Source organism: Cervus elaphus, chromosome 7 (assembly GCF_910594005.1).
Source record: "Cervus elaphus chromosome 7, mCerEla1.1, whole genome shotgun sequence".
Lineage (NCBI taxonomy): Eukaryota > Metazoa > Chordata > Mammalia > Artiodactyla > Cervidae > Cervus > Cervus elaphus.
The window spans coordinates 36833769-36849782 of NC_057821.1; the positions used below are offsets into that span (position 1 = coordinate 36833769).

General features: G+C 41.7%; 1 protein-coding gene across 22 annotated transcripts in view; it reads right to left on the reverse strand.

The window, feature by feature from the left end:
• Positions 1-16014, reverse strand: part of LOC122697542 — a 650597-nt gene that overhangs the window by 487645 nt on the left and 146938 nt on the right. The window contains exon 4 of one of the 22 annotated variants that reach the window (XR_006342102.1): positions 10927-10945. The exons of 20 other annotated variants lie outside the window; for them this stretch is intronic. The gene's annotated coding sequence lies outside the window, so the exon portion shown is untranslated. Of the gene's footprint in view, positions 1-10926; positions 10946-16014 lie in introns of those variants that run through there. One more of the 22 variants, XR_006342100.1, reaches the window with a different exon arrangement.

Sequence of the window (16014 nt, forward strand, 5' to 3'; positions counted from 1 at the left end):
GGAGAGTTTGCAAAACTGGATTTATTGAGTGTTACCATCTCACTGGGCAATTAACAGGAAATGGCTTTACTCACATAAGAGCTACCAATGGTTATTTTTTAAACCTCTTTCCCATTTTTTATAGTGTCTCAGGCAGATCTCACCATTTGGGGTAACTTTTGGTTATTCAAACTCAAGGCCAAGTTGTATTTTTGTTCTCAAGTTCATCTGTGGTTTCACGTCAGCCCCCACTCTGATCCCAGGCAAAGCTGTGACCTGGCCTGTGAAACAGGGAGGTCTGGAATCCACTTTCCCTCAATCCCGTCCCCCCTCTCTGGGCTGTTCCTGCAAGGAAATGGTAGGAAGGGAATGGCAGACATCTTCCTGTATGACTGGCCATGATCACTTCCCAAGCTAATGCAGGGTGCTGTGGGAATTCTCCCAAGGGCCCTACAGGCCCTCCTCACCACACAGCATCTCTGATGTAGATCTGACCTGAGCTCAAGCTTTCTCACCCACCTCGTGGCCCCCATGACCAGAATCCAGGCTCTACAGACAGACAATCTACCAAGAAGGCTCAAGGTCAACTACCAGTCTCAGTGTTCACCGAGAAGAATTCTTGTATCCCCTGCAAGTGTAACAGGAAATAACATAAGTTGCTCCAGGGGCAGCCCCACTCCCTCCTTGCCTCTCGGTTCCTCCCCTTTCCAACCCAGATAAGCACAGGGTCAGGCAGACCAGTCTGCCTGCTCAGACACTCAACCAGAAAATCCAAAGGACTTATATTTTTGTAGGCACCCCTAGTCTCCATGGGAGAATCTCCTGGAACTTGCCCTCTCACTTTTGGTATAAAGCGAATGAACCTTTCCTCTCCTCCCTCATTCCCCAATGTTCTATGCAGACTAGAAACTATTGGGGATAACTTGAGGGGGTGCTAACTGGTGGCAGAAGAGCCGGTTTTTCTTTTTCTTGGTAAGCTCTTTGGGGACGTGTCTGGTCTCTAAAGGTTGTGGTTCTCAGGCTGTGAATTGAGGTCTTCGAATTCTGTTTTTGTTGGAACCTAAAGCATCTATTCTAAGGCAGCAGAGAAGTCTAATTATTACACACACACACACACACACAAAAACCCACAATTGTATAGAATCAACAAATTATCCCCACACTTAATAAGAGAAACAATAATATGAATTCCTAGAAATATGTCTTGTGCATTTACAAAGGTTTCTACCCTTTGGTATCTGCCCATTTGACTGGTCAGACATTTGATAGGTATTTGACTACTCCCTGAAATTGCACTCTTGTTGATTTTTTTGTTTCTGGTTGGTACAAAATAAGCTTCCCTGTTATTCTATGAATGAAGCTTCAGTATTAAAACGTTTGTCTTTATTATTTCAAGGGATTACTTCAATAAAGGAAATCAACCCTGAATATTCATTGGAAGGACTGATGCTGAAGCTCCAATACTTCGGCCACCTGATTCAAAGAGCCGACTCATTGGAAAAGACCCTGATGCTAGGAAAGATTAAGGGCAGGAGGGGAAGGGGGTGAGAAAGGATGAGGTGGTTCAGTGGCATCATCAATTCAATGGACATGAATCTGAACAAACTCCAGGAGACAGTGAAAGACAGGGAAGCCTGGCATGCTGAGTCTATGGGGTAAAGTCAGACACAACTGGGCACCTGAAAAACAACTTCAACTACATTTCATGTTATAGTGAATTATGAAATTTAAAGGCACCATGATGAAACAGACCTTTAAAACGAGCTGTTTTAAAATGAGCAATCCCAATTCATTTTCATTTGCTGGGTTTGTTTTTTTTTAAGTCTTTTAGCTTGTCCAAGGTACTTTTAGACAAAAGCTTAATATTTGGTTCAAAATATTCAAATGAAGGCAATCATATATTTGTTAGCTTTTAAGTTTCCAAAATGTATCCTTGAATTATCCCACGTTGCCTTTACAGCAGTCCCACCTAGGAAGACAAGTATTTTTGATCTCTCTTTTAAAGATGTGAACATTGAGACACCAAAGGGTTTAATAGCAGGTATCCAACTAGGTTTGCAGAATATGAGAAAGGATGAAATAGGAAACTTTTCTTTTATCTCAAGATCCTAAAAACAAATAAAAGAATGTGCTTAATTAGCTGAGAACTATTGTCTACGTGAAAGCTAAGAGAGCTTGGCTGGTGTCCTTCTGTTAACTTCTAAATTCCAAAATAGGCCCCTTTATTTTAATTTCAGCCTTGTTCACCAGAAATACTCTGGTTTCCCAGGATTCCACAATGTGCTATTTTTAGATACAGCCAAAACTTTTTGAACCACTAGACAATTCTGGAGGATAACCATGAAACAGCGAACATTTGCACTCCATGTGGTAGTTTTTGATACACAACAACACATCACATTATCTCTTTTAACTAATGAAAGTAAATGTCTAAGAGGCTAAATTATTTAATGAAGGTCACACAGCTAAGTGCACATTTGGGATTCAACCCCGGGCCATCTCACTTTAAAATCTTTTTGGGGGGCGGGGGGGAGATTCTCTTCTAGGTAGAGTACCTCTCCCACGGCACTTAGCATATTGCCTCAGACAGGTTAACTCATTTTACGACTTGGAAGTTCTTCATGTACTTTATCTCATCTGATTTTCCCAGTGGCCCCACAGAGAAGATTAGCTATTTTGTCTATTTTAAAGATGAAGAAATCAAAGTTTAACTTATTGAACTTGGCAAAAGCCTTCCAGCCAGAAAATAGCAGGGGGGAGAAAAAAAGGCTAGAAGTCAGTTTCCTGACTTCTACTCTAGCAAACATTAATCCCTACAGTTGATGAGATTTCTCATCTTGAAAAAGAAGAGATTTCTCATCTGCCCAGGAACCCTGAGGATGGGAGCTGTTTAAACACAGAACCACGGGAAAAAGGAGACCTCGGGAACCCCGGACCTAGTGAGGTGACACCTCTCAGGACAGGGGAAAAATGAAACGACTTGGCCAACAGCAAAAAAAGAGAGACCTGAAACAAAGCGAGACAGGACACTGGAGAGAGCAGGTGAGCGTCTCAGACTCCCCCAAAGGTCTCAAAGGGAGCCTCCTGCAAGGTCACGAGGGGGACCCTGGCACCGTCACCAGGATGAAGACCAGGCAAGACCACACACACACACACCCCACATTTCAGATGTAACTTTCCTTTTATTGAAAAGAAAAAGGACCGTGGTGATCTACTTGTTAACTGTACTATGTGTGGCTTCACACCTCAGGCAATAGCTAAGAAAGGCATCAAGGACACCACTTACCCCCTTACTGAGACGCCCAACAAGAAACATATGGGGCGCATGTCTTCAGGCCAAGACCTGCAGGCTCCTTGGGCCTTTGCTGAGCCCCTCCTCAAGTCTGTTCTCTCTGCCTGGCCCCAAATAATTCTTGGAAATGTTATCAGGAAGATAAAGAAATGCAAGTACCACTTAAACGTATGTTCTGGGAGACTCCATGCTATGAACTGTACACTTAAAACCATTATATAAAAATAGTCTGGCATCATTTTTGTTGTAGACACAAGAGACTCAGCTAGTGTGGTTAATATGATGTTTTATATTTAAAAAGCAAACCTGGACAAAGATCCAGTCTTACATGTTTGCCCATTCAGGACGTGGCTTTGTGTCAGCTTGCTTGTTGTTCAGTCACTAAGTCATGTCCAGCTCTTTACAACCCCATGGACTGTAGCCTGCCAGACTCTGTCCATGAGGTTCTCCAGGCAAGAATACTGGAGTGGGTTGCCATTTCCAGGTGCTTGGCAATTAGCTTTATAATTCAATTAATCACAAGACACTGTGAGGCAGCCATTATAACCATTTCCCACAGAAGGAAACTGGAGTTCCCCCCGCCCGCCCCAAAGAGAATGTACCAAGAGTTGAAGAAATAGGTATTCAAACCTAAGACCGCAGGTGAAATTCCAGTTCCACTAAACAAAAATGGCTCAGGAAGGAAGGACCCCATTGTATCAGGGAGATCATAGGCATCCTCCCATCATATGACATTTCACAGGACCCAAACCTCTGAAGATGGCATAGTGGTTCAATATTGCTGCTCGAAAGAACAGAGCTATGGTTTTAAAACCTGTGAATTTGGTAATGCAGAAAGTTAGGCCACGTGTAAGTTAAAACTGGCTGGATCACCAGAAATTCTGCACAGAGGTAAATACATAAGCACTCTAACACCAGACCACTCTTACTAAACTCTGCTCCCCTCAATTTTATAAATCATACACATGAAGGAGGAAATGGAAGTTAGGTTATAAGTGCTCAATAGAATTGTTGAAATAATTGAAGCTGAATGTGCTTCTGTGGTGGCTCAAACTGTAAAGAATGTGCCTGCAATGCAGGAGACCTGGGTTCAACCCCTGGGTTGGGAAGATTCCCCTGGAGAAGGGAATGGCAACCCACTCCAGTATTCTTACCTGGAGTATTCCACAGACTGTATAGGTCATGGGGTCACAAAGAGTCGGACGCGACTGAGCAACTGACATTTCACTGCAGTGTGCGTTAGGCTTACCTGTTTGCAAAGTGCTTACTGAACTACAACCCCAAAGGAGGATTCTGCTGTAACCCTTACAGCACAGAGGGTTTCACTAGGAACAGCAGTTTTGGTTAATGCATGTCATGGTGTGTATTCACAGAAGAGCATTCTCAAAACTGTGGCTTACCAAGACAAGCCCGAGGTTTTAGACCCGGAACCACTGTCAGAAAATATGTCTCTTCTACTAAAGGTGAAGAATAGTCAAGAAAGGAAGACTAGACAACTATTCCCAGAGAACCACTGATTTTGAGCTCTTGGGCATTTGCCTGTATGGGAGCTATGAGTCCCTCTCCCCATCCTCTGAGATTGTTTAAAAACAACAGAGCGGACAATAGCTCACAAAAGTTGTTTTCACAAGTCAAGTGTCCAATGAGGACTGGGAAGGCTAGGACAAGTTTAAAAATGATGGAGGGAGAAACATCTCACATCACAGATCTGCTCTGAAGTGGAGGGGGGGGATGGGGGGAAATCTGTGCAGAGGAGACAGAGGGGATGGTCCTTGGGTGGATGAAAGGCTCCAGTAACATCTGATGGAGTGAGCCATGAACGATGCCGTTCAGACATGTTCACCTCTGGTCGTCGTCTTGTGTGTTTTAACATTTGCTGGAGAGCAACTCAGAAGTTCTTGTTTTTAAATACAGCCAAATGGAGGCAACTTTGTTTTCCATACTTTGTTTCCACGCTGCATCCAGGCAGTGGTTGGACATGTGGTCCTTTTCCCGCTTTCTCATGACTGACTGGGAGATCCTTTCTAACATCTTTTTGGTGGTTGAGCTATTGGGGTTGTTCGCCTCTCTGACAGTCCTATTTTCAAAAATCAGCAGTTAGCTGAGAGCAGAGAAAGCAGCTCCAAAGGGAAAAGAATTTGCATTTTCCCTTTGAAACGTCACATTCCCCAAATCAAACCAGTCCATCCTAAAGGAAATCAACCCTAAACATTCACTGGAAGGACTGATGCTGAAGCTGAAGCTCCAATACTTTGGCCACCTGATGCTAAGAGCTGACTGACTGGAAAAGACCTTGATGCTGGGAAAGACTGAGGGCAGGAGGAGAAGGGGATAACAAAGGATGAGATGGGTAGATGGCATCATCGACTCAATGGGCATGAGTTTGAACAAACTCTGGGAGATAGTGAAGGACAAGGAAGCCTGGCGTGCTGCAATCCATGGGGTCCCAAAGAGTTGAACACAACTTGAGCAACTGAACAATTCCCCAAATACTATATAACTCAAATATCCTTAATTTTCTCAAGATTTTTCATTTACAATGTGAACAAGATCCTTAAGCTCAAAAAAGAATCATCTTGTAGGAGAAAGACTAGCAACTAAGCTCCAAGTGACCACTTCCTTTATAACTCCAGCATTCAAAACACAACCATGGATCTACCCTTGACTAAGTTCAAGGGACCCAGTACATGCATAGTAATGCATAAGAAATAACTATATGCTCCCCTCCCTCAAAAGACTGCAGAAACATACTAAGAATGAATTCTGATGAGCAGGTGTTCCAGACAGAAATACTTCTAGCTAGCATCACCCTAGGTTTCAAAAATAGATTTTAAAGATAAATTTCTATTTATTTTAAAACATACAAAAATGGAATCTCTGGATTTTAAGGACATGAAAACTCCTCATGGGCATTAGTTTTGTTAGAGATAGAGCAGACTTTAGACATTACTTTTTCCAAATGATATATTTTGATGCAGCTTTTTGGTACAGAGATTGTTGTTTTGACATGAGAACATCTTTTTTAACTGGCTCTTAAAAAAAACAACCCAGGGGGGAAGGAAAAAAAAACACACACACAACCCAGAACATTTTCAGCTGCTTTTTAAAAAAACCTACCCAGAAAATAATGCAACAGACACCCTTCGTTCTACACCTAGTGGGGCAGGGCTAAGCTGGATTTAAGGAAAGGAGTTCACTGTTCAGTAAATAAACCTGTGCTAACATTGTGCTGAGATGCACTCTGGTCAACCTCTAGGTTTTTTCGTTAAGTGAGAAGTGAGAAGTGAGTGCCAAACCTCAGCTAGGAAGTAAGAGAACCACGACTTGCTCAGGTCTCCTCTCTCAAACCTATATTCTTCTCACTGTTTGATGCTCTCCACCTGTCAGTTTTTATTCCCATCACGTATAAGGTAACTGGACTTAATTGTCCAGCCGGCTAAGCAGCATTAGCTTGTGTTCACTGCTGCGACTTCTACCCTCTTTTGATTGCATTTGCCTGCTAATGTGCAATGTGTATTAGTTTCCTATTCCTGTGTAATAAACCACCACAAACCCAGTGGCTGAAACATGCAGCATTTATTAGCTCAGAGGTCTTTAGGTCAGAAGTCCAGCACGCATCATGGCTGGGTTCTCTGCTTAGCATATCAAAGGGCTGGAATCTCAGTTGGTTGGGCTGAGTTTCCATCTAGAGGCGCTAAAGGGAAAAAAAAAAAAAATCCCTTCCAAGTTTATTCTTGTCACCGAAAGAATTCAGTTCCTTGCAGTTATAGGACTGAGGTCCCATGTCCTTGCTGGCAGGCATCTTCGAGAATGTCTGCATTTCTTGCCACATGGCCCCCTCCAAATTCAAGCCAGCAAGGTGCGCTGGCTGAATCCTTCCTATGCTCTCTTCAATCAGCCAGACAAAACCCGGCTCATGATGAGCTAACGTGACTAAGTCAGGCTCACCTGGGTCATCACCCTATGTTAAGGTCAAATATGTCATAAATCACTTTTAAAGTCTATCACAGTCACAACTTCTGGGATTATTCAGGGTGCACATGCAGTGGGAAGTTAGAGGGGATCTTCAGGGCCATACCAGAATTATGCTTTCCATACAATGCTATAAGGCCATGTTTATCCACACCAACCCCTGCCCCATTAAAAAAGTAATTGTCTGAAATGAAGCAGCATGGATGCAATTTAGAAAAACCTTTCACAGAAACTAGCATGTACTATTGCTTGAAAATGAAGACAGAGTGATTCTTCGCTCTTTAATCATTGTATCAATAGGGATGGAAAACCAAACACAGTTGGGTAACCCGGGGATAAATCTGAGGTTGACAGAGTGGCACAGTGATACAGTTGGTTCTGAAGAATTTTTGTCACCTACAATATAAGACAGAGCTTAAGAACATGCCTGGTCAAGGAAGTCACCTAAGCTGCTTTCCCTCCATCTTCCAGCTAAGGCATATGTGACCTGTTTCCTTAAGGCAGGAGCCAGTCTGTCAACTTCGAAGACAAGCATAAGACCCAGCACATACTCCATGCTTAATACATTTTTATTCAAATGAACTTTAGGTACAAAGGGAAATGCTCATATATACTGATGACCCACCAGCAATGAGCACGTAACCATAAAAAACAAAAAGGGGATTGGCAACGTCCTGTTAAATAGAAGCACTACCTCACTTCCTCTCACTTGAAAACCTACTGAAAAAAGAGAAGTTCAGAATGCAGAAATCCACAAGGACAAGGTGATCAGGTGACAACAGCCTCACTGTTGTGGAAGCTAGAAAGCCGAATGAGGAGTGAAAAGTGACTAGCTGGCCTTTGGAGGGATCCTAAATTAGCCCTGGGGAAAGCAGAAATATTCGAAGTACCTCTGCAGGTGAAATGTAGAATATCTCAGGTCTTAACCCAGGCCCACTCCATCAAATTGTGGACGTTAAATCCCCAGGAGCTTCATATTCATATATACTAAGAAATATTTAGCTCATCCCATTTTGTTTTGGGACATTTATCGATCTTCATGTGTTCTGGGAATTCCAAATTTTAAACAAAGAAAATAATTTTATTTTTCTTATGATGGAATCCAAATTTTAAAAGTAAACAGGAGACACAAATACCACAAATGAGAATAAAAATCCTAATTGGACTTGTTTTTCAGAGTAAATGCAATTATTTGCCACAAACATACTGGGCATCTCTGGGCTCTTTAGATGAATGTGTAAGAAATATATTTGTAAATTTATATTGCTGGTATAAACATTAAAATCAGTTAAAGTGACAGATTTGTTTTATGTTAACTTGTAAATTTTGAAAGCTAACACTAGGGTTTCTTTTTTTTCCTTTCCTTATTTTTTTTTTAATTTTAATTGCGGTAAAAAAAGTTAACAAAATTTACCGTGGCATTTAAGTGTACGTGGAGTTCGGTAGCATCACGTACCTTTACACTGCTGTGCTACCATCATCACCATCAATCACACAACTCTTCATTTACAAAACAAACTCTGTACCCACTCACTCCGGATTCCTCCACCCCAGCCCCCAGCAGCCACCATACTGTATCTCTATGAGTTTGACTACTCCAGGTACTTCACTTAAGTGGAATCATACAGTATTTGTTTATTGCCTGGTTTATTGCAACAAGCCTAATGGTCTCAAGCTTCATCCATGTGGTAGCATGTGTCAGACTGTCCTTCCTTTTCTTTTCCTTTTTTCTCTTTTTTAATTATGGAAGTGTATTAACACATTTGCAGGAGACTTGGAAAATACAGAGCAAAGTTACATACAATTTACACTACATAATTACAATTATTTTTTAAGTAGATAAACTAAGAATTTTAGTTGGGGTTTCAATATCAAATTCTCAAAAATTAATAGAATGAATATACAGCAAAGTAGAACGATATAGTACACCTGAAAAGCACCATAAACAAATTCAACATAATTAAGATTTATGCAATTTTCATACAATAGCAAGATACAAATTCTATTCAAGTTCCCAGACACTATAAACCAGATTATAAACTGGAATTATGTTACATATCAGTATCAAAAGATATTTAAAAATAACCCACATATTTTCAAGTGCAATGTGACATTTACCAAGAGAGATCTTTGACATAGCCGTTGAAAGCCTTCATAAAGTTAGATGACGGAAAAAAATACAGGTGATCGCAGAGAAGAAAGGTATTTAAATGAGAAATTAATATCAAAGATACTCTTTTAAAAAACCTCCTACATTTGGAAATTAAATGTCCACTTTTAAATGATGGGTGTATCTAAGAGGTCATAACAAGGAATGTTAGGAAATATTTCCTCTTGAAGGCTAACATTCTACTACTGTACGCACAGAATACATTTTGTTGACGGACACGTGGGTGGCTTCTACCTTTCCATGGTGCGGATACATTTTTAACCCCCTCCCCCATTTTTAAAGTATCTGTCTTATTGATGTAATGGAAACTTTTATTTTGGTTTTAGAAAAATATATATCCTTTTTGGAAACACAGGGCTAGGGACTGACTGCAGGAAGGGAGTGAGAGACCATTATCAACCACGCCTTTAAAACTGCAAGCCTTTGAGAACCAAGGCAATAAAAACAATCACAGTTACCTTCCAAGATAATCCATACCTTCTCCTCCCCAGCATGGTAAGACCACCCTCGTTTTCTCAGAGGTATTTTTAAAAGTAATTCCTCTCATTACCTACTTGGGAAAAAAAGTGGAGGGAAAGCTTATTTGAATTAGTGAAAGTCTTGAATTACAGATGCTTTAAAGCAAAGCAATTTTATTACTCTCAAACCTATGGGAAGCTAACAAATTGTCTGCAGAGCCTCCAGCTCATATTTTAATGAACACGGGAAGAGTCGTATGTAATTATCATATCAAGCACTACTATGGAAATGAAGACTTCAAGTACTTGAGGACACTTGAAAACAGTTCACACTCTAGGATTTTTAAATACCCACCACCACTTTATCTACCACAGTATCATTTGACTGTTAATTCAAAGCACTGATAAAGGTTTACCAAGCAAAGATCAACTTCAGTCCAATATTTTAGATTAACAGGTTTTATTACATTTTCACTGACAATTAGCATTCTTCACTACGAATAAACACAAAAAGAAAACTGAAAACATTTGAAGGAAAAACAAAAGCAGATTTACAACAGGCTGGTATATTTATCTAAGGTCTAGACCAGTACTTTTTTTTTTTTTTTTGCAACCAACAAAATTAGTAAGAGAAAGGAAAAAAGGAGAGAAATAATTCCCATCACACAATATACGCTTAGGGGAAAAAGGAAAGCAGCAACATGACCAAACTTTTGTCAGAGGAATAAGTGATCAAAGACCAAGGCAAACTAGAGAACAATGAAATATCAAAAATCCCAATAAAAAAAAACCCTCAAGCGTGATAATGTTTCATGTTGGAAGGTTGTCTATTATTCCATTCCAATCCGTAACTTCAGAAGTATAGGAAGGCAGAAATGTTTGCAGCTTTGAATTTGTGAATGATAGCATATAAACAATTCCAGCCTCTTTCATTTGTTTTCCCTGAACATTTTCAAATTGACAAGTGCTCAGATTCATCAAGATCATTACTCCTCACCTGGATTTGGCATCCTTAAAGGAGGGGGAAAATAGCATTCTTTATCTCATGAATATTCGGCTAGGATACAAACAAACCTGCAGCAAAAATAAGCACAAAGACAGCTTTTGCAAACAGCACCTCTAGCCCACAGATGCAGGCCATTTTCTATCTCAAGGCACCTGTGAGGATCTCTCAGTATTAAAGATAGGGGAGGCAGGGGTCACCAAGACATGCTCGCTTTCATGTTACAGCAAGAGGCCCGGGTGGAGAGAAAAAGTCATCCGACAGTGAGATATGGAAAGAATGAAAGAATTATCAAGGGGGAGAAAAATGGAGAGCTAGCAGATTGCCCTTAATTATTTTTTATCCCCCTAATTTATTTTTGCCTTTATTAAAAGGAGAAAAATAAAGTACACGAGCATTCTCTGAGAAACTGATTATTTTGCTTAATGAGGCATACACGAAATGCCTTTTACTTAACCAGAGGGTGTTACTAGTGCCTACTGCATGCTGCCAAGAATGAGAATGGCCTCTGGAAGGAAAGCTTCCCCACCCTCAGAAAGCTTACTTCCTGCTGGAGGCAACTCCCACCCATCTTTCTCTCTCCTGGAGGCCAGTCCTAAGGCTTTAGTCTAGCAAAGGTATTGACATCTCCAGCCACGCCTTGTCTTCACCTCCACTCCCCAGACACAGCGTGTTCATTTCCTACTTTCTGGTCTTCATGCACGCTTTGATCTTTCACCTTCCTGACCTCCCCTTGGGCCTTCCTACTCGGAAAAATTCCCCTCCTCTTTAGCGGCCTGCCAGTTTAAATATCACCTCCCTGTGAAGACATCCTCAAATCCAGGTGTTAGTTATGTCTCCGCCTCTAGGTTCCTATAGTAACGGTGCACAGAGGTCCATTAACAGGAGCAAGAAGTATGCGATTCTGTCCAAGACAAACCTGTCTGTGTGCCCATCGGCAGCAGTAAGTCTTACTTTGCGTACTTCTATCACAATTGTATTGTGATGCAATGTGTTATGCTCCATACATGTCTGCTGAGGCAATTTTAAAACAAACCAAAAAGACGGTGTGATTCTGTTGCTCTGTGCTGGGAGTGTCACCATTACTGTTTTACACTCACCCTTGATCACCTCCTATCCACAGATTCCGTACTCATCCCCAGCATTTCTGATCTATGGACAAGGTGGTTCCTTGGCTACACATGACAGATTCTAGAGGACAGATCTGGGAATTGGTGTGTTTAGTTTGCTTGCTTGTTAAGAGCTCACAGGATGACTCTGATGAGCAGACAGGATTGAAAACCACTGGACTTACCATAATTTCTATTTTTTTTTAAACCAGTTCTTACAGCTAAGCCCACCAGTTACTGCTTCTGAATATTCTATGTCCATTTCATGATGGATGTTTACTTCTAAGACGATTCCAGAGCTTCTGGACTCAGACCAGTTCACTTTCAGATTAAGCAATGAGAGGTGTGACTTCTTCCTGGTTATTTTGTTGTTGTTGTTCAACAAGTACTTACTTAGCTTTGTCCCAGGGGCTAAGTGACACTTGGCTTCATATTCGGGATTGCCCACAAACTTGATCTTGAACCCTTTCCTCAAAGCGAGATTTTTAAAGCACAGAGCAATTATGTACAATTCTAATTCAGGAGCGAGCAGGCGGTAACTTATATTTTTAGTTCTTAAGTGGGTGCTCCTGGCCATATGAGTTCTGGAGTGGAGATTAAATGCCAAATATAGAGCAGGACTCATCTATACAGTATAATTGTGGATTTCTAAGTTTTAGTCGCCAAGCCACAAGAAATAAGGGAGCTATTCAGAGAAGAGGATTAGTTTAGCAAGTACTCTATACTCTCCTCCAAATCACAGTTTTCAATAAATTAGGTTGCAACTGAGAAAATGTTACTCTTATCCCTACAAGTTAATACATCTGATACTTTCTACAGCCCCTGACTATTGTTTGGGTTTTCGGTATCCACCCCCCAACCCCTCAAAAGGATGATTGCTGATTCTCTTTAACCACCGTTTGTTTTCCAAGTGCGCAAGCCCTTCAGTGCGACATGCTTCTGCACCTGGAATCTCAATTAGTTCCAAGCAATAGAACCAGAAAAGCAGCCATTAGTAATGGATATGAAATACCAATAAAATGGCAGAGGGACATTTTTTAAAGTTGAGGTATAGTGGATTTACAATATTAGTTTCAGATGTACAACATAGCGATTCAAAATTTTTATAGATTACACTCTATGTACACTTATAATACATTGGCTCTATTCCCTGTGCTGTACAATATATCCTTGTAGCTTATTTATTTTACGTGTGGTGGTTTGTACCTCAATCCCCTACCCCTCTCTTGCTCCCTTCTCCTAGCCACTATTTGTTCCCTATAACTGTGAGTCTGTTTCGTGCTTTATTCACTAATTTTCTTTAGATTCCACATCTAAGTGATAATGTACAGTGTTTGTCTCTGATTTATTTCACTAAGCAGATTTCCCTCCAAGTCCATCCACGTTGCTGCAAATTGCAAGATGTCATTCTTTATGGCTGAGTGGTATCGGCAGGGACACTTAAGAGTGAACACAGCGGCTGTCTGAAAATAAGGAGTCATAACCCAGGACAGGATCTCTTCAGCCTGCAGAGGAAAGTCTGGTGTGTAAACCCCAGCTGTCCCTAACGCAGATCACTTGTTCAGAAGCTCCAGTATGACATCCGGCTTTTGTTCCTGTCTACAAGCGTCTTTTGCGGGGGGCGGCGGGGGGGGGGGGGCGGTGAAGACAACCCAAAGCACATACAGAAAAGCTGCTTGAACACTGACTTCAAATTAGATCACTAACATCACTGGAGGAAAAAGGAAAATGCATCTGTCTACTGTTTCCTTAAAAATCCGCTACTGCTTTATCTGAAGCCTATAAAACAAACATCCTTAAGGCTGCACTGTACTCGAGTTCAAAAGTTCAGTGGTGTCTGGAGAAATGGTAGCACCGCCTGGAGGAGAGGATGGTCTGGGGGCTGCAGTGGGAGAAGGACCATTGCATCTCACTCCTCCCACTCAGACCATCTGCAAAAGCTTAGGTCTCATAACCACGCCGACCTCCGGGGCCCAGAGTCGTTACTCAAACTGCACCTGCCCAGGATTAAGTTTCCTGCTCTGAATGATGGTTTCTGTCCTTTAGTCTGCAAACAGCTGTCACATGATCCAGCAGCAAGCGAGTGGAGGGAGCTGGGCCCTTGCAACAGGACTGAGCGGGACACCGATTTGGGTGATTTGTTGCTTTCAAAAATCTGTTCCTGAAAGGCTTTTGCATGTTTCTATCACTTCTTGTTTCAGCTCACAGGGAATTAAAGCCTGTCAGGGACAGAGCTCTAACCTGGGAAATAGACTATCTCTGCAAGGAGATCCAACCAGTCCATCCTAAAGGAGATCAGTCCTGGGTGTTCACTGGAAGGACTGATGCTGAAGCTGAAACTCCAATACTTTGGCCACCTTATGTGAAGAGTTGACTCACTGGAAAAGAGCCTGATGCTGGGAGGGACTGGGGGCAGGAGGAGAAGGGGACGACAGAGCATGAGATGGCTGGATGGCATCACCGACTCGATGGACCTGAGTTTTAGTAAACTCCGGGAGTTGGTGATAGACAGGGAGGCCTGGAGTGCTGCGATTCATGGGGTTGCAAAAAGTCGGAAACTGAGCAACTGAACTGAACTGAACTGATGATGAGATGGTTGGATGGCATCACTGACTCAATGGACATAAGTTTGAGCAAGCTCAGGGAGATGGTGATGGACAGGGAAGCCTGGCGTGCTGGAATCCATGAGGTCGCAAAGAGTTGGACACGACTGAGCCACTGAACAACGACGATGACTTATAAGAATGAATGGGACTCATTGTCTTTTTCTTTTCCCTTTTCCCTTTGATCCCAAAGGCCACTAAGTCTGTGGTTTCTAACCTTGCTAAAATGAGGGAAATTTTGAGAACCAGTGCGACATCGACATCTCCCTGTAAGGAGAGCTGTAACTGCATGGCAGAAATCAGTTACACCTGCTTGCTCTTCATTTCGTGAATCTAAACAACACAGCCACGGCGTGCACAAAATAACCTTGGAGAACCACTTCTTCAGTGATGAAGTAAACCCTAAGTTCACTTGCATAGTAAGAAATGAATTTATACGACATTTGCTCATATTAGGAGATTCTCCCTAAGAAAACATTGACAAAAGAGGGCATTATTAAATGATTCTTCATAAGCCAAGTTAATTTACATAACCATAAGATAATTCTAGCCAAAATTTATGATGATAAAGAATCATGGCTTCCCCTCCCAAAGGACAGTCCTAGATTTCATTTTTCAAAAAACATATAGAGCTGTATTAACTCAAAACACTTCCCAACAGCTAATCGAAACACAGCATACCTCCCTTCTATCATAGAGAACCAGGAGAGAATGAAGGACTATCAAACCTTCCCAGACCTCCAAGGGTCACGAATCAATGCAGGGGTCAAAGAGATGCTGGGGCAGTGGCTTTTCTGAGAATTCCACTCCTGCGTAGCAAGAATGCTTTTGGGTGTTACACACACACGCGTGCGCACACACACGGTCTGGACATGCCACAAGTGTGATCCCTCAGCTGAAACACCATCATGTAATTAGATGATGAGATGAGCATGCATGGAGTGGAAAAGCGGGCCAGTTTACATTTAACTGCAGGGTTATCAGAGAGAGAGAAATAAAATTAGGGCTTAAGAAAATTGTAAAAAGTACTTTTCATTACCCTTCCACATCCCTCCTATCCCCAGAAGTGTCAACCCGAACTCTGAGCGTTTAAAGGCTGACACAGGAAAGCATCCCCGTCTACTGTATTAGCACTTAATGTGGGCAGATGGCAACTGTTGGTGCCCAGGTGTTGAAAAGCGCCTGCCTTACTTTGAAGCAATAAGACAAGTCAGGCTGAATACTTGTGGTTGATTATGGCGGCTCTCAAGTGAAGGCCAAAACGACTCTGAACACATGAGAAATGGAATATTCTTTCAAAACGCTCTGACTGAAGTGCCTCATTTTAGATTACAAAATGGATTTTAGACATTTCAGCTTTTCAAAAAAAGAGGGAAAGAAAGAAAAAGAAAACAGGCGGATCAGTTTATTTTCTGAGCCCAGTATTAA